General features: G+C 36.6%; 1 protein-coding gene across 1 annotated transcript in view; it reads right to left on the bottom strand.

Annotated features, from left to right (window-relative positions):
- The window catches only part of LOC140142595 (uncharacterized), a 28,144-nt gene extending 4,226 nt beyond the window's left edge, over positions 1-23,918 (bottom strand). Inside the window, exon 1 of the mRNA XM_072164591.1 lies at positions 23,698-23,918. The gene's annotated coding sequence lies outside the window, so the exon portion shown is untranslated. The remainder of the gene's footprint in view (positions 1-23,697) is intronic.
- Between the last annotated feature and the right edge of the window lie 1,995 nt (positions 23,919-25,913).

Here is a 25,913-nt window from a genome sequence, read left to right as displayed (position 1 = left end):
TGTGGCCGTATATAGCTAAGACATAGGGCTTTCACATGGGCTAATCAGGTCATCCCTAACCTTAAAATTGACATCGCTAGGCTGGTCAGAAAAAAATAGGGCGAACACTCCCCGCTCTCCCCTACACTGCCATTTTCGTAATAGAGAATCAAGAATAATCAAACTGCTGCACAGTAATGCTGTGGTCAGACTCTTTAATTATATTATTTAATTATATTATGGTTGTGTGATGGACAAATGTTCCGGACAAATGTGCTGTGACTGCCACTGCCACTGAGTAGTGAACACACACAAACCACAGCCACCCTAGCCCTATGGATGGGGGTGTACATGTCTGTGTGCATGTTTTCTCTCGTTCAAGAGTTTTCTAATTCATTAAAATGAATTAGAAAGTTCCATGAAAGAAAATATGTATAATTATCAATTATTTCATTAACGATAACAGTAATGATTCTGGGAAGTGACAGATAAATCTAAATAATTTTGTGGATATATGTTGGATATTATGACAACAAATTTTGAATCAACTTTGAGATCTATTTTGACATTTTTAGATAATCAGTTCACATTTTACATCGATCTAATTGGACCTTCTTTGTCCTAGTTTGAGCCGAACCGAGTCTGTTTGTGTCTGAGTCCGGCAAAAAGTGGACTTGAGTCCGATCAATACATCACCATAGGAGTAGATCCCCCCTCCAATATTTTGCCAGGTGGATGCTCCATAAGCTTCCATACAATCATCCCCCCAATGTTGACGCCTGAATATAGGTTTCTGACCACATATTTGCCCATTTTAGCCTACCTAATTACATAAAACTAATAAATTATAATAATTTTGACCCCAAGTTTCCAAACCTGCCACTTGAAAGATTGTTCTTGGTGCAAAAAACTGTAGTCATATGGGTAATATCACTGTGGTTTGTTCAGGGACCTGTGGTATTGAAGTACATGTACATGCTGGAGCACAGGGTGGCAGTTTGAACCAAAACCTGTGTACATGCATGTGAAATAAATAATATTTTAGAAAAATAAATAAAACAAGTTAAAATACCCTGTGGGGTTCTACCAAGTTGAAGGTATATGAGGATGTGCCACGATTTGGGGTCCTTTTCAGCGATTTTGGTATATTGATGGGTGGCTATTCAGTAAAGACCAATATTTGGAGAAAAGTGCCTAATTTAATACTGCAATTAGGGTAAATTTAGGTGCTTTTTGTGAAAAATTGGTATACTGATAGCCGGGTGGCAAAAACAAAACAGTAAAGGCATAATTTTCCAGCCTGATATGTGGCAGTGATGAGATGCGTTGAGGCAGCTGATCCATGCGCGCATTTTATAGCTACTTGAAGCTGTGCCTATAAATGAAATGCACACTGACATCACTGCTACATGGTGATGAAAAATGGTACAGATGCGAGAAAGTCGGCATTCAAAGGTCTGTGTGGCACATCCATGTAACCAAAATTACAAAGACCCCACTCCTCCGCAGCAATACTTTTTTTTTTTTTTTTTTTGGTTGGGGGGGGTCATATGATTTTCATGTAGCTCAGAGGGGGTCATATGGTTTTATTATCGGAGAAGGGGGGGTCATATAGTTTTCTGCAGTGACTTTCTGTCTGCTCCCGGCCCCCCCTCCAGTAGAAATAATGAACGGTCCCTTACAATATGCCTACCAGTTCCATCGTAAACCGATTTGCTAGAGAATATTTGTTACCATGTTTAATAAATTCGTATTTATAATATAATAAAATGTGGCCAAATGTATATTTGTATACATAGTGTGTGGATCCACTCTTCTACGGACTTGGCTACTAAGCATGTCGGGAAGGATATGGCGGTATGCTGACCTGGGTCAATATGTTCTGGGCAGCTGAGGTCCGACCGATTGCCTACGACCTTGTGTGCGATCATGTACAGGCAATTCCCGATAATAATAGAAGTTCCCTGATGCTTCTCAGCTGACAAAAGATACAGTTAGCAGCCTGGACAACCGATTCTTTTGTTATGCAAGGCTCACTCCGTCATTTAATGTGGCAATACAAACGATCGAATTTGGTGTTGAAACGAGCTAAATTTTGAGTTACACCTTTTCAATGTAAAATTAATTTTCTCGGCCAAATGAAATGCAATCATTTTCATTTTTTCATTAAATGTCAGGTCAAATTGTAGTGCTTGATACATATTTTTTTTTCAAATCCTAGTGTTAAACTTAGGCGTGAAATTCAGTCATTTCGTGTAAGATTTTCGATTTCGATAGGCTTAAACTCTGCCCGAGAGCCTTTTCTTGGATCAACCTTTTAGCTTTTCAAAGTAATATAGTTCGCTAATGAAGGATTTTTCCCAACTTTCTAACGCACATCACCGTGAGCGATATATCATAGTTTTGTCAGAATTTACGTTTTGATTTCACCATTTTTTCACCGGCTGAATTTTTTTCAAAATCAACGCGTGAAATATAAGGTTTATAATACTAGCATTGTGGATCGATATCCCTGGCAGGGCTATGACACTCTATTCACGTGGTTTCTTTTCCAACGCTAAAAGATTACGAATTTTGGTGGTGTGTAAATGAAAAGTGTCCGCACTATCGATTGATTACGTAACTGTTATGAATAATTTATTAGTTTTTCAATGCAATCGCCTCGACCCATTAATACATATTATCTGTATTTATCAAAGTACTTGGAATAGCAATCTGGTGAGTTCACTGAACTACGCCCAAATACTGATGGAGTTTTAATGGCGCTAATCCTCTCCATACACAGATGAACAAATACAATAGGAGAAGGTCAACACATATGACCTCCTATATGACATGTTATATGAGATGTACAACAACCTGAATATCATAAAGATCAGTGTTCGTTTGTGCATATGAACTGCATATTTACAATACTAAATATTACTCGTTATATATTATGTCAAATATTGGTATTATGACAACACGGTGTATACATTGTATATAAAACGACTAATAGATCCTACTATCATGGCGTCAGGTCATTGGTTCATCATATCCCGTATGTTTCTTAAAATTCATTCATATTTGAGACAAATTTCTGTGCCCATTTTATAGGCGTACAGGTGGATCCGGTTTTTTTTGTCATTTTCATTTCTTTTTGATGAAAGAATTAAGGTTTTCCACTGCACGGAGGCCACTATGTGATACTAATTTAATGCTATTTGTAAATGAATGCGGATTCCCGGTTGTTGTTTTTCCACAGTGTGACAACTGTCCACCCATCCAGACAACATCATCACATAATTAAAACGTCTGTATTTGTACGATGAGTAAATATTAAACTGAACTTTGCCTTGGAACATTGTGTAAGACGGTGTAAGATTTTGTGGGCGCCCTCAACATTATTATCCTCTTTGTATCCGTAAATGACATGGCATAGACTGTGTGAATTCTATGAAGACTACTTATACATGGGGTCATATCCATGGACACAAGTAACGATAATTGACAACACGATACGCGACTGTATTTAGGGAGGCTAACCACTAATAATTAATAATGCCGGGTAGGGCCTACTCCTGGGCGCCGTGTGGGCAAGGACGCTTAGGACGGTGACCAAATGAGTCTCAAATTTCACCGGGGAGGGGGGAGGGGCGCTCAAGTATGATAATGTAGGCCTATATGCATTTGTGGCCAACTTTTTTAAACACCCCCTTAAAACGAGTTTTACCCTACCAGCAAATTTAGGATCAATAGGCCTAAGCTAACTTAATACACTAAAGGAAGTTTTGGATGAGAAAACGGACATTTTGATGAGAAACGGCCAAAATTGTGAGAATTTAAATTTTCTCATTCTTTTGGATGAGAAACTTCCTGGTGTGTGTGTCAATCATTATTGTCTTATTAAAATCCGGGACTTTGGTTGACCTGTGCTAGACTCCAGCACATGTTAATGACGCAAAGACAGTTGTGGTAACACCATGGTCGCAGACCTGCAAAAAAGCTCAAAAACAGATAGTAATGAAACCAGTTTTTATTTTCCTTGCTCTAGCGAGTTCACAGAGAAGGTGTTTCTAGTACAATGCAGCGTCGGACTCTAGCTGAGAGCGTAGCCTGAGTCCAAACGGACTCCAAGAAGGGCTCTCCATACACAAATGAACAAACACAAAAGAAAGTAGTCTCCTCCGTGACCAACTTGATTTCGATGGAGCGAAACCAAATTGGCTGCAGAGGAGACGGGTAATTTTGCCATGCAAATGAGGTGAGTGCCCTCTCAAGAATAACTACTCTCTGTCCCTGGGTTTAACAGGAATACCGGCATGATACAGTGTTGCCAGAACTTCAATATAGCAACGAAATTCCCAGGCCTAATAGCGCTCCTATATACTGATCATGTTTATAGCACGATGAGGATATTTCATCATCACGTGAGTGATTCGGACCAATGTGTTGAAATTTGCTTCTCCTCAAAACAACTTTGCCCGAAGGCTTACATGCAATTGGGCAATATTTTAAACAAAACTTTCTTTTACAAAACATTATATTACGCTGTTTTGTTTTATGATCAAGCAAACTGTTTGGAACACACTTCCAAAGAAATAACCTTCGTAACGCCCCGGCGTAACGCCCCAGACTTTCGTTATTTAAACGCCAGAAATAGATTGTCCTTATAAGAACCATCAGAGATTGTGACTTATAAGAACCGTTCATTATCATTGTTAACTTAAACAGGCTTTTGTTTTTAAACATCTTTATAAATTGATTGTTTTTATGTTTGTTTGTAAATTTCGTGCTTTACGCGCTTTGAGTTCCTTATCAGAGATTGTGCCTTATAAGAACCATTCATTTTCATTGTTAACTTAAACAGGTTTTTGTTTTTAAACAAAAACCTGTTCAAGCAATTATTTAAAATTGCTTGCCTAAAAACAGAATAACTTGGATGTTAATACTTGACGTAGTGTTTCAATTGTCATGAAGGTGACTGGGTATGGTGCCTTTTGTTTGTGTTTGTTTGAAACTGCTTTTGGAAACCCACCGAAAGTCATAGGCCCTAATGAAGCAGCCAAAACAATACCAGGTTAAACATGGAAGTTTATAAAAACTTATTAAATAACCTTCAGGAAAAAAAAACATTTGTGGCAACAATAAGCCTTGCATTGAAAGTCATGGTTAAAGTGTGTTGATTACCACACCAAAGTTTCCCTACATACACCCCCACTACCCACCTCACACACCTCTGCACCCACCCCACCCTATAGGCCTACATGTACATGATATTACATAATAATATATAGCATAGCTATACATTTAGGTATAGCGCTTAATTATGACAAATATGGTTAGGCCTATAGGCCTACATGTCAAATTAAAAACAAACCCGACCACTGATGAATCTCTACAGAAACCCGAACACAAGTCTGAAGGGTGTAATGAAAATGGCAACCCGCGAGGGGGGGGGGGTAGGTCATACAAAATTCACATGGAGATAGGAGGGACAGAAGATTAAAATCCCCTATAATAACACGCTAATTTTTCTAGGTTTGGACCGTGGATTTTCATGAACCTCAAGCGTGCATCTCTTAATACGGACTAACCTAGGTAAACAAACACACAGACAGACAAAATGGTTTTCATAATCATGGAATCCATAAATTGAAATTGCAGGCTATAACGGGAGCAAATTTTTAAAATTCACCTCATTTACCAGAAAACCCAATTGGGGATTTGGGCTACCAAATCGCTAGTCGGGCAATCTTCATGATCTTTGCTTTTTAATGAAAAAAACACGGAAATTCTGACAAAACTATAATATATAGACCCACACGATGTGCTTTACAGAGGTGGGAAATATCTTTCTTTAGCAAACTATATTAGTTTGAGACGCTAAAAAAAATTCCGTAATAAAAATTCCCTTTAAAAGGGAAAGCCAGCCTCAATGTAGAAGAGGTCTTGTAATTAGTTTTGGTCAATGTGAAAGGCATTTTTAGGATCACGGCTTACATCCATGTTACATGACAGTCCACCAAACCATCAACGATGAGAACTATACACTGAAACAGCAGAAAACATTAACTCCTAATCTCCTGTCAACTCTTTAATTCATTATTGTTCACTATTGTTAATTCATTATTGTTCTCCAAATTGTTCTGTTCTGGGTTTTTTCAGCTTTTTACCCACGATATCTCAATTTCCAATTTTTTAATACCATAACTTACGAATGTCTGATTTTTATTGGGGAAAACTGCGTTGTGGAGCAAAATAGCTCTTTATGTAAAAGCCTCAAAATTTATAAGCTGCCCAAAAGATGTCTGTTTTTGACATGATACGCCACATTTCTTAAAGACCCATTCAGTGATTCCAGCGCAAGAGTAAAAAATTAAAATTGAAGGATAAATCATTCAAATTGTCATTTGGTGTTTTTAAAAGGCCAACTTTGGCAAAAAACGAAGAAAACAGCAGTATGACGAAGTTGAAGCCCCGCCATTCAAATACATGTAGCTAATTTATACACTGTCAGTATCTAAAAATACAGATTCGTATAATGTCTTATTTTGTCTCAAATAGGCCTACACGGCATTTGGCTGAACCATTCGCAGGCTACCGTAAACGTTCGCCTAATGGCGCTATGGAGTTCATGGAAATGAGAGAGCGCCATCCCTGTAAAAGCCGACTATTATCACTGATCATTAAGGGTACGTGTGAAACCTATCGACACATACAATTATGAACAAGATCGAACAAACTTGTTCATGATAATGCGGTAATCATTCACCTGATACGTTGTGGCCCAGTGAGCAGAGCATTAGACTATAGCGCGAGGATAAAGAGAACTTGTGGAAGATTGATGGTTCGAATCTCATGCAGTAATTTCTGACAGAATATGATGTCTGTCAATGTGTTTTTTTTCTGATTTGAGGAAATTTTATTCTCTATTTTCTTGATTTTATTGTTTATATAATTGTATTATTTTATCTTCTATGTGTCTTTTTCCATGATTCTTTGTTTTTATCGTTTCATTTTAGAGTAACTCAATCCATTCAATCAAATGTTGTAATGAACCTATTTGATTGTATATGCATTTGTTATGTGTGTGAGACGAACTGTCGCGTGCGACAAGTCTTTCAATTCGCGCGAGTGTCCTTGCCTATGCATCAGTGGTCATAAGAGGTATATCATTTTATTCGAAAAGGGGGGTCCCAAATATACGGGGACATAAAGTCTTGGAAAGAATAATAGGAGGGGGTCATAAAATGTTTTATGACCAAAATGTAGAGAGTCACACGATGACCACAGAAAGTGTGTTATTTTATTCAAAAAGACTGATTTCAATACAATTTTGGGGTTTGGGATCATAAAATTTTTGGTGCCGAAATAGGGGGTGCCGGGTGCGCAATTGACGCAGACTTTTTGTAAATTTGGGACCCTCTTCCGAAAAAAATGATAGCCCTCTAAGAGGATTCAAAAGATAACCTCTGCCCCAATAATCCCTAGCTTTATTTGTTTGAAACTGTTCCACGGAGGATGTATCATAATAGGCCCAATCTTCAAATGATATAAATAAAATTTGAATGAGTGAACGAAAAAAATCATACAACGACCAACTGAATAGAGGCTGTGCATATGACGTATCATCCTGTAAATATGGCGGACTACTCAAATGCATTCAACAAAAGCATGATTGCATCTACCGCGACAGTTCGTCTCACACACATAACAAAATGCACTACGATCAAATAGGTTGATGACAACATTTGATTGAATGGACTGCACTGCGCCATGATTACAGAGAAGAAACCGGTTCAAATCCTTTGTTTGGAGCCAATCGATAAACGCAAGGCCTCTATAGCTATCATTGAATACTGGCTAGGATTCCACAACACAATGAGAACATGTTATAAGGCGCTTTGGAAGGCACAAAATACCCCAATGGCTTTCCATATTATGTGCACTCAACAACTATTCAGTATCGAAGCCCGGTATCGAAGTTACGTAATGTTACTATGTCAACGGGATCACGCGCTCAAGTAATGAACCACGATCGAAACAATCAGTACACAAAAAAAGGCATACCAAAATAGCGTGATCGTAATGATCACCATACAAACAGTGCTTGGTTCCGATACCATCACGGAGTTACGTAACTACTTCGTGGTCTGATAGTTATATGATCAATGGTCTGATCTACTTGGGTTCGATCCTTTTAAGAAAAGAAAAATAGCTGATCATTTATAATGCATAAATGAATAAAGTAATGTAGTTACACAATTTGAAACATTGTGGCCGTTTTATTTTTCAAAGGTCATTTAACTGTTAAATGTAGTGGAATATATCACGCATTGATAGGTAGCAGGTGGAGCAAATTTTGTCAGCGGTTTTTGTTACCCTTTGTTCGCAGTGCCTATTTATCTATAAAAAAAAAAATTAAATTAAAATCACAATATTCGTTCGTAAAATGGGGACAAAATCCAAAAACATTTCTTGACCCTTCTTCACATAAAAGTGGTGGCAGAAATCAAGATTCGAACCAGTACTATTCACCATTCAAGGCGCACCCTCTACCGACTTAGCTAACGGGTCAGACAATAGAAGGGTGTAATTTTGAACTGAAGAATATTTAAAAAAATATGAAGAAATTACAATGTTATAAAAAGATTTACCAAAATGAGTTAGGTATAACGTATGAATCGATTTACAAATTAAGTCCAATGGCACTTTGAGAAAGAATATCTGAAGAAACCCCAAAACATTTGCTGCTCTAGCAACTAACCTAGTGACCTAAAGTATTGGGTCATGTCACGATATTTTTTTTCTGAGGCATTATGTCCAGGTCGCTCAATTTAACATACACGTATCCTTAATGCTGTTGAGATTTTACAAGGATGGCGCTCTCACATTTCTAAGAATCCAAAAGCGCCATTAGGCGAACGTTTACGGTATGTTAGCACATCTATGTAATAACAAAGGTACCAAAATTTTGATGATTTTTACGATCGTCCGGATGAGCAAATCACTGAATGGACCTTTAATATGAATAATAGATAAGCTGCCTTTAAAAATATAATTAACGATGTTGAGAGTAGGAATTACCTTGAAAAATGTCTCAAAAATACAAGATGCCATGCAGTTAATATTCCGGTCTGAAACGATCAGACAATATTTTAGACATTAATAACATCATAAACCCAAATCGTGAAAAAATCACCCCGGGCAGATTTTTGGCTATTTCTCCATTTACAATGATTTACGATCCTGCCCAAAAGTGTCTGGTTTCGATTAGTCACAAATACACTGCACTGACTGCAGGTTTTAGTTAATTCGTCATATCATGATATAAACTCACCTTACATGTACATTTTATTTTAAAATAATTTGATATTAATTCGCAATGTATAGTTTACTATTTGATAGATGGTGGCAAGCACATTTATAAAGGACTGATTACTCACTGCAATCTTCACTCTTGTGTGTTTGAATGTCAGCTTGTTGAATGTAAGTTTATGAATGAAATAAAAAAGACGGTAGCTTCACTTACGTTATGTGTCATTTTATTTATAATAAAGAAGTTATTAAATTAATAAAATGAGACAATTTATTTATCTATCAGTGCATGTCAAATGGGGTACATTGTTCAATACTATAGGCCTACATGCATAAGTCATATATTTATAATAAAGAAGTTATTAAATTAATAAAGTAAGACAATTTATTTATCTATAAGTGCATGTCAAATGGGTACATTGTTCAATACTATAGGCCTACATGCATAAATTATGCCTATATTATAGCTAGGCCCTAAAAACTTTATTTTGCATCGGATTTTTCCTGTTGAAAAGACAAAACTAATGTTTATGATAATAACTATTTCATCAATAACATTTTGAGTCATTTTCGCCAGCCCATACGGGGCTGGTACCTGTTTCAGGTTTGGGGTCAGTTTACTCAAGAGATTATATTTTAGTGGTATTGGAATGATTTTTTTTTTTTTACTTTTTGTGGTTAAATTTTTTTTTAAATATTTTAATTCGATTTGTTAGGAAAAGTAAGTATGTTTTGCCGTTTCAACGAACGAAAACGAGTGAGTATTACCAAAGTTATGTTTGAACTAATTAATTATGACTTTAAAAGTTTAAAGGCCTAAATGTAACAATAATAGTTAATATATATAGCATCATATGGTCAGCAGAAGAAAATCTGACATCACCTATGATGTCATATCAGTGTCCTTGACCGGGGGTCCTTACTCCTTGACCACTGAACAGCGTGATATCATGTTGATAACAGATCTATAGAATCAAAATCTTCATCATATCCCCGGATCATATCACAGATTCTCAACAATCTGTGATCATATGGACCATATTGATGTGAAAGTAGTTATCTATCATATCCTGTGTCGTTTTATGGATAAAAATGACTCAAAATGTTATTGATGAAATGGTTGCTATCATAAACATCAGTTTTGTCTTTTCAACGGGAAAAATCCGATGCAAAATAAAGTTTTTAGGGCCTAGCTATAATATGAGCATAATTTATGCATATAGTATTGAACAATGTACCCCATTTGACATGCACTTATAGATAAATGAATTGTCTTACTTTATTAATTTAATAACTTCTTTATTATAAATAAAATGACACATAACTATTTGATTCATAAAATTACATTCAACAAAATGATTGAAGAGAAAACACACAAGGCACTAGGCAGACTGTTATAGAATGGAGTATGTAAGATGCCATGTCCATAGCTTCGCAGGAGTTTCCGACTAGCAATCAACATGATCAGCACATTCAGAAAAACACAGTTTAAGAGTGAAGATTGTAGTGAGTAACCAGTCCTTTATAAATGTGCTGGCCACTATCTATTATAATATAGTAGGCTTAAACTATACATTGCGAATTAATTAAGTTATTTTAAAATAAAATGTACATGTTAGTTAACTCAAACCGGCAGTGTATATATCGAAAGCAGTGAAATCGGACATTCCTAAGCGAAGATATTGAGTTGGTAAGTTCTGGTATTACAAAATTGGAAATTGAGATATCGTGGATAAAAAGCTGAAAAAACAAAAAAAACCAACGACAACAACAACAACAACAACAACAACAAAACAAACAGACCAGAACAATTTGGAGTACATGTAATGAATTAAAAGAGTTGACATGAGATTAGGAATTAATGTTTTCTGCTGTTTCAGTGTGCATGTTCTCATCGTTGATGGTTTGGTGGACTGTCATGTAGATGTAAGCGTGATCCTAAAAATGCCTTTCACATTGACCAAAACTAATTACAAGACCTCTTCTACATTGAGGCTGGCTTTCCCTTTTAAAGGGAATTTTTATTATCCATAAAACGACACAGGATAGGATAGATAATTACTTTGACGTCAATATGGTTCATATGATGAAGATTTTGATTCTTAGATCTGTTATCAACATGATATCACACTGTTCAGTGGTCAAGGACCCCGGGTCAAGGACACTGAAATGACATAATTGGTGATGTAATTTTCTTCCGCTGACCATGATGCTGTATATTGACTATTATTGTTACATTTAGGCCTATACCTAGAACTTTTAGTCATAATTAATTCAAACATAACTTTGGTAATACTCACTCGTTTTCATTCGTTGAAACGGCAAAACATACTTACTTTTCCTTACAAATCGAATTACGATAATTTAAAAAAAATTCCACCACAAGAAAAAAAAAAAAAGTCATTCCAATACCAATAAAATTTAATCTCTTGAGCAAACTGACCCCATTCCTGAAACAGGTACCAGCCCCGAATGGGCTGGCGAAAAGCTCGCAGGCGAACTCAAGGCCTATAAAAATCAAAAATATCACACTAAAAGATACAATTTGATGCTTAATTTTAACACCAGGATTTTTAAAAAAAATGTATATCCAAGCACCAAGTTTTTAACTGACATTACTGAAGAAAAAAAAATATTGCTTTATATTTGACCGAGAAAATTAATTTCATAGCAAAAGGTGTATCTCTGAATTGTGCTGATTTTAACATGTATCGATCGACTTTGGCGCGACTAAGCATTTCTAAAGAATCGGTTGTCCAGGTAGGTGACTGGATAACTCACTTCAAAGTACCCTCTCCTTTTGTGCCCGCCACTTGAAAAAGGCTCATTCATACAACACAGCAGAACGAAGCCGATAGCCCGCTAATGTAAATTGGAAATGGATATAGGTGTAAGGCTGGCACTTTCGCAATAAGGGGCATTCGGTGAGAGCAAAATGTAAAAAATATGGGGTCATTGGGTGAGAGCATGATTTTGGGCATTCGGTGAGAGCAAAATCTCGTGGGGAGGCACTCCAACTTTGGAGTGACGCGTATGTAGGGCTGTTAAGACCCCCTTTTTCAGCATCGCTGTCACCCAAAGACCCCATATTTTTTTACGAACACATGCTCTGTCACCCGAAGACCCCCAATTTTTTCATTTGATCTGTCACCCAAAGACCCTTACAAATTCAATTTGAACAGCAACTTTCATTTTTCAGTGATTTTGTTACTTCTTTTGAAAAAACAATGAAATTTGAAGCCATTTAGAACTAGAAATTCGATTTTCGAGGTTTTTGTGGCGCTGTTTCGGCTCTCGCCCAAAGTTTCCATTTAAAAAAAAGGTCATGTTTTCACCTAATGACCCCATATTTTTTACATTTTGCTCTCACCGAATGCCAAAATCATGCTCTCACCCAATGACCCCATATTTTTTACATTTTGCTCTCACCGAATGCCCCTTAGTGCGAAAGTGCCAGCCCTAGTCTGCCCTACACCTATATCATGCGCGTATCAATTTTTTTTTGGGGGGGGGGGGGCTTGGGGGCGCCAGCCCCCCGGGGGCAAAGTAGGGGGCGGCAAATACGAAGGGGCGGCGGAAGAAGAAGGGGCAGCAAAAACAGGGGCGGCAAAAACGAAAGGGGCGGCAAAACGAATTAGCAGAGAAAAAAGGGCGCCAAAAATTGAAAAAGCATAAAAAATTTTGAAAACGGTTGCTTTTTGGACGCTAGCGCCTAAAACCCTCTTTTTTTTTCTTTTTTTTGCTCTTCACTTTTCAAACGACCGTTGGGTCAACCTTTTCGGGCTGTTAAGGAAGGGCGGCAAAATTGTTTCTTCTTCAGCCCCCGGGGTTGGGGCGGCCACGGTACGCCACTGTATATCCATTTCATATTGAAGTGCCCCCCCCGGGAGCAAACTTGTAAAAAATATGAGGTCATTGGGTGAGAACATGACCTTTTTTTAAATGGAATCTTTGGGTAAGAACAGAAACCTCGAAAATAGAATTTCTAGTTCTATAACTTCAAATTTCTTTGGGTTTTTTTCAAAATAAGTGACAAAATCAGTGATAAATGGAAGTTGCTGTTAAAATTGAACTTTTAAGGGTCTTTGGGTGACAAATCAAATGAAAAATACACACTTAAAACTACGGGGTCAAAAAATGACCCAAACGGGGTCATTTTTGACCCCAGCATAGTTATCAACTAAACACCATACCACTAACGGGGTCATTTTGACCCCATTGGTCGGGGTCATTGCAATGACTACGTATTTGGGTCAAATAGTAACCCCATTGGGGTCAAAATATTACCACATTTCGGGGTCAAATGAAATGACCCTTCAAAGGGTTGCCTTATTGGGTTACTTAATGACCTCATTTCGGGGTCAAATGAAATGACCCATTTGAAAGGGTTGTTTTATAGGGTTACTCAATAACCACATTTAGGGGTTGTTTGGATTTTTAGTAGGCCTATCATGGTCATGCTGGTCCCACCAGGACATAAGTGTGTTTCTGCACAGAGAAAGCATTACATAAACAGCAAACTGCAAAATGCATCTGTGTATCACACTCGCACACAGTCAGTCATCGCCTATGACAGTTCACGTATTTATAAGCTTACATGATATAAGCTTATAACAACTGCAGCCAAGACACCAGCCACGACAGCATGAAATTGGAATGATTAATCTGCGTGCATAGACAAGGGTCTATGCATCCTTGCAGTCTCACTTTTCAACTAACTTTTCATATTCCATCATGCAGACAAGCACACACGACAATCCGCTGAGCTGCACAATCAGAACAAATATGGCGCTGATGTGACCACGTGAGCCGATGCACACCGTGTGTGCAAATAGTTCGAAATGCAAGTCATTATAAAGTTGACAAATTGGGTAACTTCGGTCAAAAAATTAGTTTTATTTATTAATCAACAAACATTAATTGCAGCTCATGTTTAAACTCATTTATGAATTGAGATTTTCAAAGCGGAAGATTGAAACTGATATCAATGCGCGACGGTATCGGCAAAATGACCACTAAGTTTTTGACCACGTTCGTCATGGCTAAAATGACCTTGTGAAAGTGGTCAAATTAAAACAGTACAACCCCTTGAAGGGTCAAAACAACCCCAAACGTGGTCAATTCAAAATGACCACGGAAAATATAACCCCGTAGTTTTTAGTGTGTAGGGGGGGAAGGTGACAGAACATGTGTTCGACGCTGAAAAAGGGGGTCTTAACAGCCCTACATACGCGTCACCCAAAGTTGGCGTGCCCACCCCGGGGAATTTTTATTTACCCACTCAGTAATTATTTTACTTGTTGAAAATTTGTACTCCTGTGAGCCTAAACCGTTGAGAAACGAGCCCCGGGAAACAAGCGTTGTGATGGAAGCTGTCTGCAATATTGCTATCTGGGGTGGTTAATTACTAGAGTGTCAGTTTTGTTCGAAATAAAAAAAAAATATTCTCAAACGCAAACCTTGTCCATTAATGCAACGGCATATATAAACACTGATAAAATGCTTTAAAGGTCCGTAACCCGATCGACAGCATCATCCCCCGATTTTTTTCATTGTTGATGAGGTTTTGGTATCACATAATAGATACTATTTTTCTCATTACTATCCTGAAATTTGACGCTCCAAGTCGATGTATTTCCGGAGAAATCATGAATCACAGCGGTTTTTACAGGTATACCAGTTTGTAAACAATGGTAAATACTTTGGAATTCTGGGAGGGAATTATGAACGAAATATCAGTCACCGCAAGACGGTGCGCCGTATATAGTTATGAAAACGGCAGCGGTAAGCGTGGTGTGCTAAATAGCTCAATTGACTAGCGCGTTTGTTTTTTACCCGAGAGGTACCCGGTTCAAAACCCGGTCTCGGAAGGGTTTTTCCTCTCCATTTTACCCAAACTTTTTTATATTCATTTGAAATGTACATATTGCAAGGGAAATATATTTTGTTTCCTTTTTTCTGAAACGGTACGAAAAAAAAACATTTTCCGTTCAATACGGGCCGGGCATTGTACAGCATGTCAGCATTCGTCATTGCCTGCCCAGAATGCAATTCACGTATACCAAGGTATTGGATTGCAAATTTGGCTATTTATTCACATTTACGCTGAAAATGCTCTCGTTTTTTCACAAAGCAGCATAAAGGAGGCGATATTTGATATTATTATGTAATTTTAAAGACAATCCATATCCAAAACCAATAGGGTTACCCCCCTTTAATGTGTGATTCTCTGAAAAGAGTAACTTTTAAGTCCCGCGACTTTCGGCGCTCATAAAAGTTTTAAAAGCGGATTTTTTTTTTCTTTTTGGCTTAGTCATGGACTTTTGTATGTATAAAAATAGTTAAGAACATCCAAGTGGGGAAAAATTAATTTCTTGGAGTCAAAAAATTCTTCAATATATGACGACCCCCCTGAAAACCCCATGTCCCGATATCACGCACCGAATTTTAGTGATTTTGTAGTATTTTTGTGAGCAAGTGTGGGAAGTGAAAATTACCACTGACTGGGGTAAATATCATGTCTAAGAAGGTTTAAATGCTTAAAACCACTTCTAAAGTCAATATTATGGAATAATTCAAAAATTTGTGTCAAAAATTGCTGTCCCTTGGTTTTGCATCATTGCCGTCACATTGGCATCAAAACGACTGGAGGTGAAGACCAAATATCAGAGGTCAATAATTTGACCCTGTACGCTGCCTTTACAGACAACGAAAACATCAACCCCAAATAGGTGCACATTGGCACTCTTTTCCTGCCAATTTTGAGGGTATCTTCAAGTATACACGCGCGTACCTTTATTCAACATCATCTCCAAACGTTTCTGATCAATTTGATATAAGTCTTATTGTTGAAATTTTCCGGAAAATAATGATGGTTGAATATGTCCCACAAGCTGTTGTGGTGATATGTAACACGTGGGTAAGATTAACCCTGCTATTAATCGTAAGCAATGTCTGAACCATCATCTCCGCTACATCAGTTGGCGTCACAATTTGCCGTGGCGGAGATGATTCTCTATAGGAATTCGTGTAGCAATATCATCTCCGTCACATCACCATCATCTCCATCACATCACCGGATCTTGAGATACAGCGAAGTCCAGTTTAGTTTAACAGAAAATGCTTACCAATTCTAGACCTTCTCATCTGTATGAATTTAATTTTCAAGTAGTGTGAAAACATTACTGAAATCAAATGTCTGTGACGGAGATGATTCTCTATAGGAATTTGTGTAGAAATATCATCTCCGTCACATCACTATCATCTCCATCACAGCATTGTCATCTCCATCACAATTGTTGTTGACCTTTATTTGACCTTTGACCCAGACAACATGGAATTTACTATTTGGAAATGTAATTGATATTGTATGTGTTTACTATGTCAATAGAAATTTATTAAGTTATTTCAAGCAAAATTATGAATATACTTAAGTTTGTATAAAAACAATACTAACAGACATGACATTTTCCGTACAGCCTGCCTCTCATTGTCCCAACTAAATGACGAAAGTACAAAATCATATTCTTTTTAAATGAAAAAAGCAAACATGAATCAAGCAACTTACAAGTTATCCATGAAACTCATAATTAAGAGTTTTAACAATTTGTTTGTCCTTATTTCCTTTTTGGCCTAAATGTGACGGAGCTGATGCTCACCTGGCACAACCTGCAGATTACGCCCTCTATAATATAGAGGGCGCCCTAAAGATTGCGCCAAATATTGTTTTCATGCACTAGAGACTTACATCCTTACAGATATGTAAAGGAAACATTTTATAATCATTTTCAAATTCATATTTGCCTATCTTCAAATAGTACACCTTTTCAGAGAAATACCCTAATATGTATTCCTTACCTCATCACTACACTGTAATAAAAGGGCGCCCAATGGGAGCTTGGACGTGACGGTGAATTCCATGGTGTGTAGATTTGGTATTATAATGATTTTTCTAGGGAAGAGTAGAAGATGATCAAATGCAAGAGAAATGTGTTTGATTGGGGAAGGTGTATGACAGGACCGTTTTGGATGAAATAAATGGGATTGAAGCTTTCGTGTCAATTTGCGATTATGTGGGGTGGGGATTTCTGTTTTGGGACCTATTGTAGTGAGGAGATTGCTTTGGATATTGAATATTGTTGAATTTCGTTATGCAGGGGTATATGATGAATAGTGCTTGGACGTGATATGGTGAATTCCATGGTGGCATCAAAACGACTGGAGGTGAAGACCAAATATCAGAGGTCAATAATTTGACCCTGTACGCTGCCTTTTACAGACAACGAAAAACATCAACCCCAAATAGGTGCACATTGGCACTCTTTTCCTGCCAATTTTGAGGGTATCTTCAAGTATACACGCGCGTACCTTTATTCAACATCATCTCCAAACGTTTCTGATCAATTTGATATAAGTCTTATTGTTGAAATTTTCCGGAAAATAATGATGGTTGAATATGTCCCACAAGCTGTTGTGGTGATATGTAACACGTGGGTAAGATTAACCCTGCTATTAATCGTAAGCAATGTCTGAACCATCATCTCCGCTACATCAGTTGGCGTCACAATTTGCCGTGGCGGAGATGATTCTCTATAGGAATTCGTGTAGCAATATCATCTCCGTCACATCACCATCATCTCCATCACATCACCGGATCTTGAGATACAGCGAAGTCCAGTTTAGTTTAACAGAAAATGCTTACCAATTCTAGACCTTCTCATCTGTATGAATTTAATTTTCAAGTAGTGTGAAAACATTACTGAAATCAAATGTCTGTGACGGAGATGATTCTCTATAGGAATTTGTGTAGAAATATCATCTCCGTCACATCACTATCATCTCCATCACAGCATTGTCATCTCCATCACAATTGTTGTTGACCTTTATTTGACCTTTGACCCAGACAACATGGAATTTACTATTTGGAAATGTAATTGATATTGTATGTGTTTACTATGTCAATAGAAATTTATTAAGTTATTTCAAGCAAAATTATGAATATACTTAAGTTTGTATAAAAACAATACTAACAGACATGACATTTTCCGTACAGCCTGCCTCTCATTGTCCCAACTAAATGACGAAAGTACAAAATCATATTCTAAAAAAAAAAAAAAAGCAAACATGAATCAAGCAACTTACAAGTTATCCATGAAACTCATAATTAAGAGTTTTAACAATTTTTTTGTCCTTATTTCCTTTTTGGCCTAAATGTGACGGAGCTGATGCTCACCTGGCACAACCTGCAGATTACGCCCTCTATAATATAGAGGGCGCCCTAAAGATTGCGCCAAATCTTGTTTTCATGCACTAGAGACTTACATCCTTACAGATATGTAAAGGAAACATTTTATAATCATTTTCAAATTCATATTTGCCTATCTTCAAATAGTACAGCTTTTTTTTTTTTTTTTTTTATATGTATTCCTTACCTCATCACTACACTGTAATAAAAGGGCGCCCAATGGGAGCTTGGACGTGACAGTGAATTCCATGGTGTGTAGATTTGGTATTATAATGATTTTTCTAGGGAAGAGTAGAAGATGATCAAATGCAAGAGAAATGTGTTTGATTGGGGAAGGTGTATGACAGGACCGTTTTGGATGAAATAAATGGGATTGAAGCTTTCGTGTCAATTTGCGACTATGTGGTGTGGGAGTTCTGTTTTTGGGACCTATTGTAGTGAGGAGATTGCTTTGGATATTGAATATTGTTGAATTTCGTTATGCAGGGGTATATGATGAATAGTGCTTGGACGTGATATGGTGAATTCCATGGTGGCATCAAAACGACTGGAGGTGAAGACCAAATATCAGAGGTCAATAATTTGACCCTGTACGCTGCCTTTTACAGACAACGAAAAACATCAACCCCAAATAGGTGCACATTGGCACTCTTTTCCTGCCAATTTTGAGGGTATCTTCAAGTATACACGCGCGTACCTTTATTCAACATCATCTCCAAACGTTTCTGATCAATTTGATATAAGTCTTATTGTTGAAATTTTCCGGAAAATAATGATGGTTGAATATGTCCCACAAGCTGTTGTGGTGATATGTAACACGTGGGTAAGATTAACCCTGCTATTAATCGTAAGCAATGTCTGAACCATCATCTCCGCTACATCAGTTGGCGTCACAATTTGCCGTGGCGGAGATGATTCTCTATAGGAATTCGTGTAGCAATATCATCTCCGTCACATCACCATCATCTCCATCACATCACCGGATCTTGAGATACAGCGAAGTCCAGTTTAGTTTAACAGAAAATGCTTACCAATTCTAGACCTTCTCATCTGTATGAATTTAATTTTCAAGTAGTGTGAAAACATTACTGAAATCAAATGTCTGTGACGGAGATGATTCTCTATAGGAATTTGTGTAGAAATATCATCTCCGTCACATCACTATCATCTCCATCACAGCATTGTCATCTCCATCACAATTGTTGTTGACCTTTATTTGACCTTTGACCCAGACAACATGGAATTTACTATTTGGAAATGTAATTGATATTGTATGTGTTTACTATGTCAATAGAAATTTATTAAGTTATTTCAAGCAAAATTATGAATATACTTAAGTTTGTATAAAAACAATACTAACAGACATGACATTTTCCGTACAGCCTGCCTCTCATTGTCCCAACTAAATGACGAAAGTACAAAATCATATTCTTTTTAAATGAAAAAAGCAAACATGAATCAAGCAACTTACAAGTTATCCATGAAACTCATAATTAAGAGTTTTAACAATTTGTTTGTCCTTATTTCCTTTTTGGCCTAAATGTGACGGAGCTGATGCTCACCTGGCACAACCTGCAGATTACGCCCTCTATAATATAGAGGGCGCCCCAAAGATTGCGCCAAATATTGTTTTCATGCACTAGAGACTTACATCCTTACAGATATGTAAAGGAAACATTTTATAATCATTTTCAAATTCATATTTGCCTATCTTCAAATAGTACACCTTTTCAGAGAAATACCCTAATATGTATTCCTTACCTCATCACTACACTGTAATAAAAGGGCGCCCAATGGGAGCTTGGACGTGACGGTGAATTCCATGGTGTGTAGATTTGGTATTATAATGATTTTTCTAGGGAAGAGTAGAAGATGATCAAATGCAAGAGAAATGTGTTTGATTGGGGAAGGTGTATGACAGGACCGTTTTGGATGAAATAAATGGGATTGAAGCTTTCGTGTCAATTTGCGATTATGTGGGGTGGGGATTTCTGTTTTGGGACCTATTGTAGTGAGGAGATTGCTTTGGATATTGAATATTGTTGAATTTCGTTATGCAGGGGTATATGATGAATAGTGCTTGGACGTGATATGGTGAATTCCATGGTGGCATCAAAACGACTGGAGGTGAAGACCAAATATCAGAGGTCAATAATTTGACCCTGTACGCTGCCTTTTACAGACAACGAAAACATCAACCCCAAATAGGTGCACATTGGCACTCTTTTCCTGCCAATTTTGAGGGTATCTTCAAGTATACACGCGCGTACCTTTATTCAACATCATCTCCAAACGTTTCTGATCAATTTGATATAAGTCTTATTGTTGAAATTTTCCGGAAAATAATGATGGTTGAATATGTCCCACAAGCTGTTGTGGTGATATGTAACACGTGGGTAAGATTAACCCTGCTATTAATCGTAAGCAATGTCTGAACCATCATCTCCGCTACATCAGTTGGCGTCACAATTTGCCGTGGCGGAGATTCTCTATAGGAATTCGTGTAGCAATATCATCTCCGTCACATCACCATCATCTCCATCACATCACCGGATCTTGAGATACAGCGAAGTCCAGTTTAGTTTATCAGAAAATGCTTACCAATTCTAGACCTTCTCATCTGTATGAATTTAATTTTCAAGTAGTGTGAAAACATTACTGAAATCAAATGTCTGTGACGGAGATGATTCTCTATAGGAATTTGTGTAGAAATATCATCTCCGTCACATCACTATCATCTCCATCACAGCATTGTCATCTCCATCACAATTGTTGTTGACCTTTATTTGACCTTTGACCCAGACAACATGGAATTTACTATTTGGAAATGTAATTGATATTGTATGTGTTTACTATGTCAATAGAAATTTATTAAGTTATTTCAAGCAAAATTATGAATATACTTAAGTTTGTATAAAAACAATACTAACAGACATGACATTTTCCGTACAGCCTGCCTCTCATTGTCCCAACTAAATGACGAAAGTACAAAATCATATTCTTTTTAAATGAAAAAAGCAAACATGAATCAAGCAACTTACAAGTTATCCATGAAACTCATAATTAAGAGTTTTAACAATTTATTTGTTCTTTTTTCCTTTTTGGCCTAAATGTGACGGAGCTGATGCTCACCTGGCACAACCTGCAGATTACGCCCTCTATAATATAGAGGGCGCCCTAAAGATTGCGCCAAATATTGTTTTCATGCACTAGAGACTTACATCCTTACAGATATGTAAAGGAAACATTTTTATAATCATTTTCAAATTCATATTTGCCTATCTTCAAATAGTACACCTTTTCAGAGAAATACCCTAATATGTATTCCTTACCTCATCACTACACTGTAATAAAAGGGCGCCCAATGGGAGCTTGGACGTGACAGTGAATTCCATGGTGTGTAGATTTGGTATTATAATGATTTTTCTAGGGAAGAGTAGAAGATGATCAAATGCAAGAGAAATGTGTTTGATTGGGGAAGGTGATATGACAGGACCGTTTTGGATGAAATAAATGGGATTGAAGCTTTCGTGTCAATTTGCGATTATGTGGGGTGGGGATTTCTGTTTTGGGACCTATTGTAGTGAGGAGATTGCTTTGGATATTGAATATTGTTGAATTTCGTTATGCAGGGGTATATGATGAATAGTGCTTGGACGTGATATGGTGAATTCCATGGTGTGTAGATTTGGTATTATAATGATTTTTCTAGGGAAGAGTAGGAAATGATCAAATGCAAGAGAAATGTGTTTGATTGGGGAAGATGTATGACAGGACCGTTTTGGATGAAAAAAATGGGAATGAAGCTTTCGTGTCAATTTGCGATTATGTGGGGTGGGGAAAATTCTGTTTTGGGACCTATTATAGTGAGGATATTGCTTTGGATATTGAATATTGTTGAATTTCGTTATGCAGGGGTATATGATGAATAGTATAGAAGACACAAATAAGTAAGCTCCCTGGCAAAATATGGGGGGGTTATCCCCACCCGGGATCTACGCCTATGTTGACCAATAGAAAACGTTAAGTTTTTATAAATGTATAACGTCTGTGATACATATACATCATCCTCTGCTAATACACTGAAAATCAAATGGAGATGAAGGATAAAGAGGAAGAGTCTTTCAAAATGACACAGTTCACGAATCAGGTGTATAGTCATTTGTTGTAACTTTCCATTTTCATATCTAACCTACTCTGCACTAAATCTTACAATAATTCGTGATTTGAGGCATAATGATACCTACATCCTGACTCTGACATATAGGCCTATAACTCCCCAGCAAACAAACTTTCCAAGTCAATTATACCATGCAAATAATAACATTTGGCCTACTAGAGCTCTAATTATAAGATAACATCTAATTAAGCAAACATTACTGGGTAGCATCAAGGTTTAAGAACTGTTCCCATGATAGATAAGCATGTTGTGGATCCTAGTGTATGGTCAAAGTATATGCCGTGTTGTTTCCATACAGTTTGCCGCCCAATTGTGCCACCATATTACAACTCTGGTAATAACCGCTATATAGATTTGTTTATGGTAATTGGCAAACAAAGGCCATTGATCTTATGGTCAAATGTCATCGTCTATCGGGTTTTAAGACAAACGGTGGTCAGGTTGAAGGCATACAAAGGTCGCGGATTATTTGGTGTTTTTAATTTTGTCTTTTAAACAAAGAATATACGCACACCATTTTATCCTGTGCATAACAGAAAACAATAATAAAATAAAATCCAAACATATTGTGGTATTATTTCTGAGCAAGGGCATAATTTTAGCAAAACAATTGCGGAGTAAATCTAGTAAGAGTGAAATTAGAAGCTTCTCACAAACACATGCCTATATTGTGGGACGCCTCCGTAGAGGGCGCCCCAAAAACAGTGTTTAGCGATTAATTAAACACTTTTCTAAACACAATTTTGCCACCACTTTGTAAACAAGTTTAAAAGCTATTAGATCATGTGTCAAATTTCTCAACATTGGTCAGTGATGGTGTTTAATTTCTAAACATCTGACATCCATATTCTAAACATAACGTTTCTAAACACATTCTTGCCACCACTTTCTAAACACTGTTTTTACAGTGTATCATGCATCCGTGAGCAAATTCGTTGCTAGTGTTTCTCGAGTAAAGCCAGATTAAAAGAAAGATTTTACTCCATATACTTACTTCAAAATAATCGGAATGCTTACCAGCTACAACGATCCAGAGCTCCAGTGTAAGTTACAGATAAATGCCGAGATAGTAAAGATGTTCAAATCGAGATGTTCTCCCAGGTTTACCGTGTGTTACTGTTATGCTACCACACCGGTCCAAAATGGTCGATCCGAGCTTGAAGTTGTTGCATTTAGAAGTTCTCTCTGCTTTTACTGATGGCAGAACTTAACAAATGCACAAGTGGTTTCTTATAATACTGCTCTCATAAAGCTTATGTTATCACCAAAGGTCAAGTACTATATATTATTATGCAAATAAAAGAAAAGAAACATTTTTACGCATACAGCTTTATTGATTTAAACAAGCAGAGAATATGTTTCATTACATCTTCTCTGATATAAGTTTAGGCCCTGTATTTCATACAGGGCGGTAATTACGGTAAATAACATGAAAACTGGGTGGGAATTTTTATTTACCCACCCAGTAAATTATTTAGCCCACCGCATCGTTGCTCCACTGACCACCAGAAACGGGACCAGACATGATCGGGTGATGGCAGTCGACAGTCACAGGCATGATAGGGAAGGGGAAGGGGTGAAGTTCGACATTCTGAGCGCCAATTACGAAATATCATTGTCAAATACATTTTTGCATTAAATATGAAACGCAAAATGGTGTTTATTCTCACATTATGAAAACTGACATGCACAATCAACTTCAATCAACATTCTACTAAATACAAAAATACCTAGTTTAAGGTTGGCCATAACCATGATAACCTTGGACAATGAAAACATTTTAGCGTCATAACTGCTAAATTGTTGGTCAAAAGTACAGGTATAAAGATATAGGCCTATTTGGAATGGCAAACTTTACGAACCGATCTGAGATGTCAATTTTGGTAAAAATACTCAGTTTTTAGAAAATCTCAAAAATCCAATATTTTGACCCATTTTGTTTTTGACAGCATAAGAAAATAATATTCAGTATTGTTCTTTTTTTTTATTATTCTAAATTTGAATTTGAATATCTAGGAAACGTTTGCTTGTATTTTGTGTTTTGTTTCGTTTTATTTATTTCATTTTGACCAACTTTGAGAATTATTCACAAAAAAATGTTAAAAACACTAAATTTGGTCAAAAAATAATAAAAAACATGATTTTCACCCAAATGGCAACCATTTTAGGTGAATTTGTTAGTAATTTTGTTTTTGATATTTTCTCCAAAAACAAGCACATTGACCAAAATTTGACGTCACAGATGAATTTGTCAAGTGTTGGCCATTCTGAATATTTGTACACCAACAATTTAACAATTATAAAGCCCAACAGTTTTGGGCTCCGATAGCGACATTTTCACGTATTTTTTGTGGGAGCTGATGAGACATATCGAATTGCATTCTGAATACGAGGAATGTCCTTCTGATATCAAGTAATTTTGATTTTTTGAAATTGGCGATATAAAACACATTTTATGGCAAATTATTAAAAGTTGATATTTTTAAATTTTTATTAGATTTATAAGTTTTACTTCGAGGATTTAATATCAAAAATATCACTTTTTATTAATTTGACATAGAATTTGTATTATATCGCGAATTTCAAAATAGGAAAAATCGAAATTATTTGAGATCAAAAGGACATTCTTCGTATTCAAAATGCAATTCGATATGTCTGATGATGTGCTCTCAGGCTCCACCAAAATACTGTGCAAAGGTGTTAAGACCAACCTTAAAATATATTCCAAATATTAAGGGCTGGGGTATGAACGTTTGGACAGTATTTATTGTGGGACATTAGAGCACATCAGACATATCGAATTGCATTCTGAATACGAAGAATGTCATTCTGATATCAAATAATTTTGATTTTTGAAAATCGCAATTTAATACACATTTTATAAAAAAAAAAAAAAAATTGATATTTTTGATATTAAACAGTACTTGAAGTAAACTTTATAAATCTGATGATTTATACTTAAAGTGTATGTAGGTGGGATGAAAAGCCGACGATCAATTGAAAATTTTGACCTTTCGTATTGAAGATATGGATTTTTTCCCAAAACACCAAAAAAATTAGGTCTTTGTTCCTCCCTGCTACATACACTTTAAGAATATGTCATATAATTTACTTCGAGGACTGTTATATATCAAAATTTGAAAAATATCAAATTTTTATAATTTGTCATAAAATTTGTATTATATTGTGATTTTCAAAAATGAAAATTAT

The sequence above is a fragment of the Amphiura filiformis genome, chromosome 20 (assembly GCF_039555335.1).
Source record: "Amphiura filiformis chromosome 20, Afil_fr2py, whole genome shotgun sequence".
Taxonomy (NCBI): domain Eukaryota; kingdom Metazoa; phylum Echinodermata; class Ophiuroidea; order Amphilepidida; family Amphiuridae; genus Amphiura; species Amphiura filiformis.
This window is presented reverse-complemented; position numbering and strand designations above follow the sequence as displayed.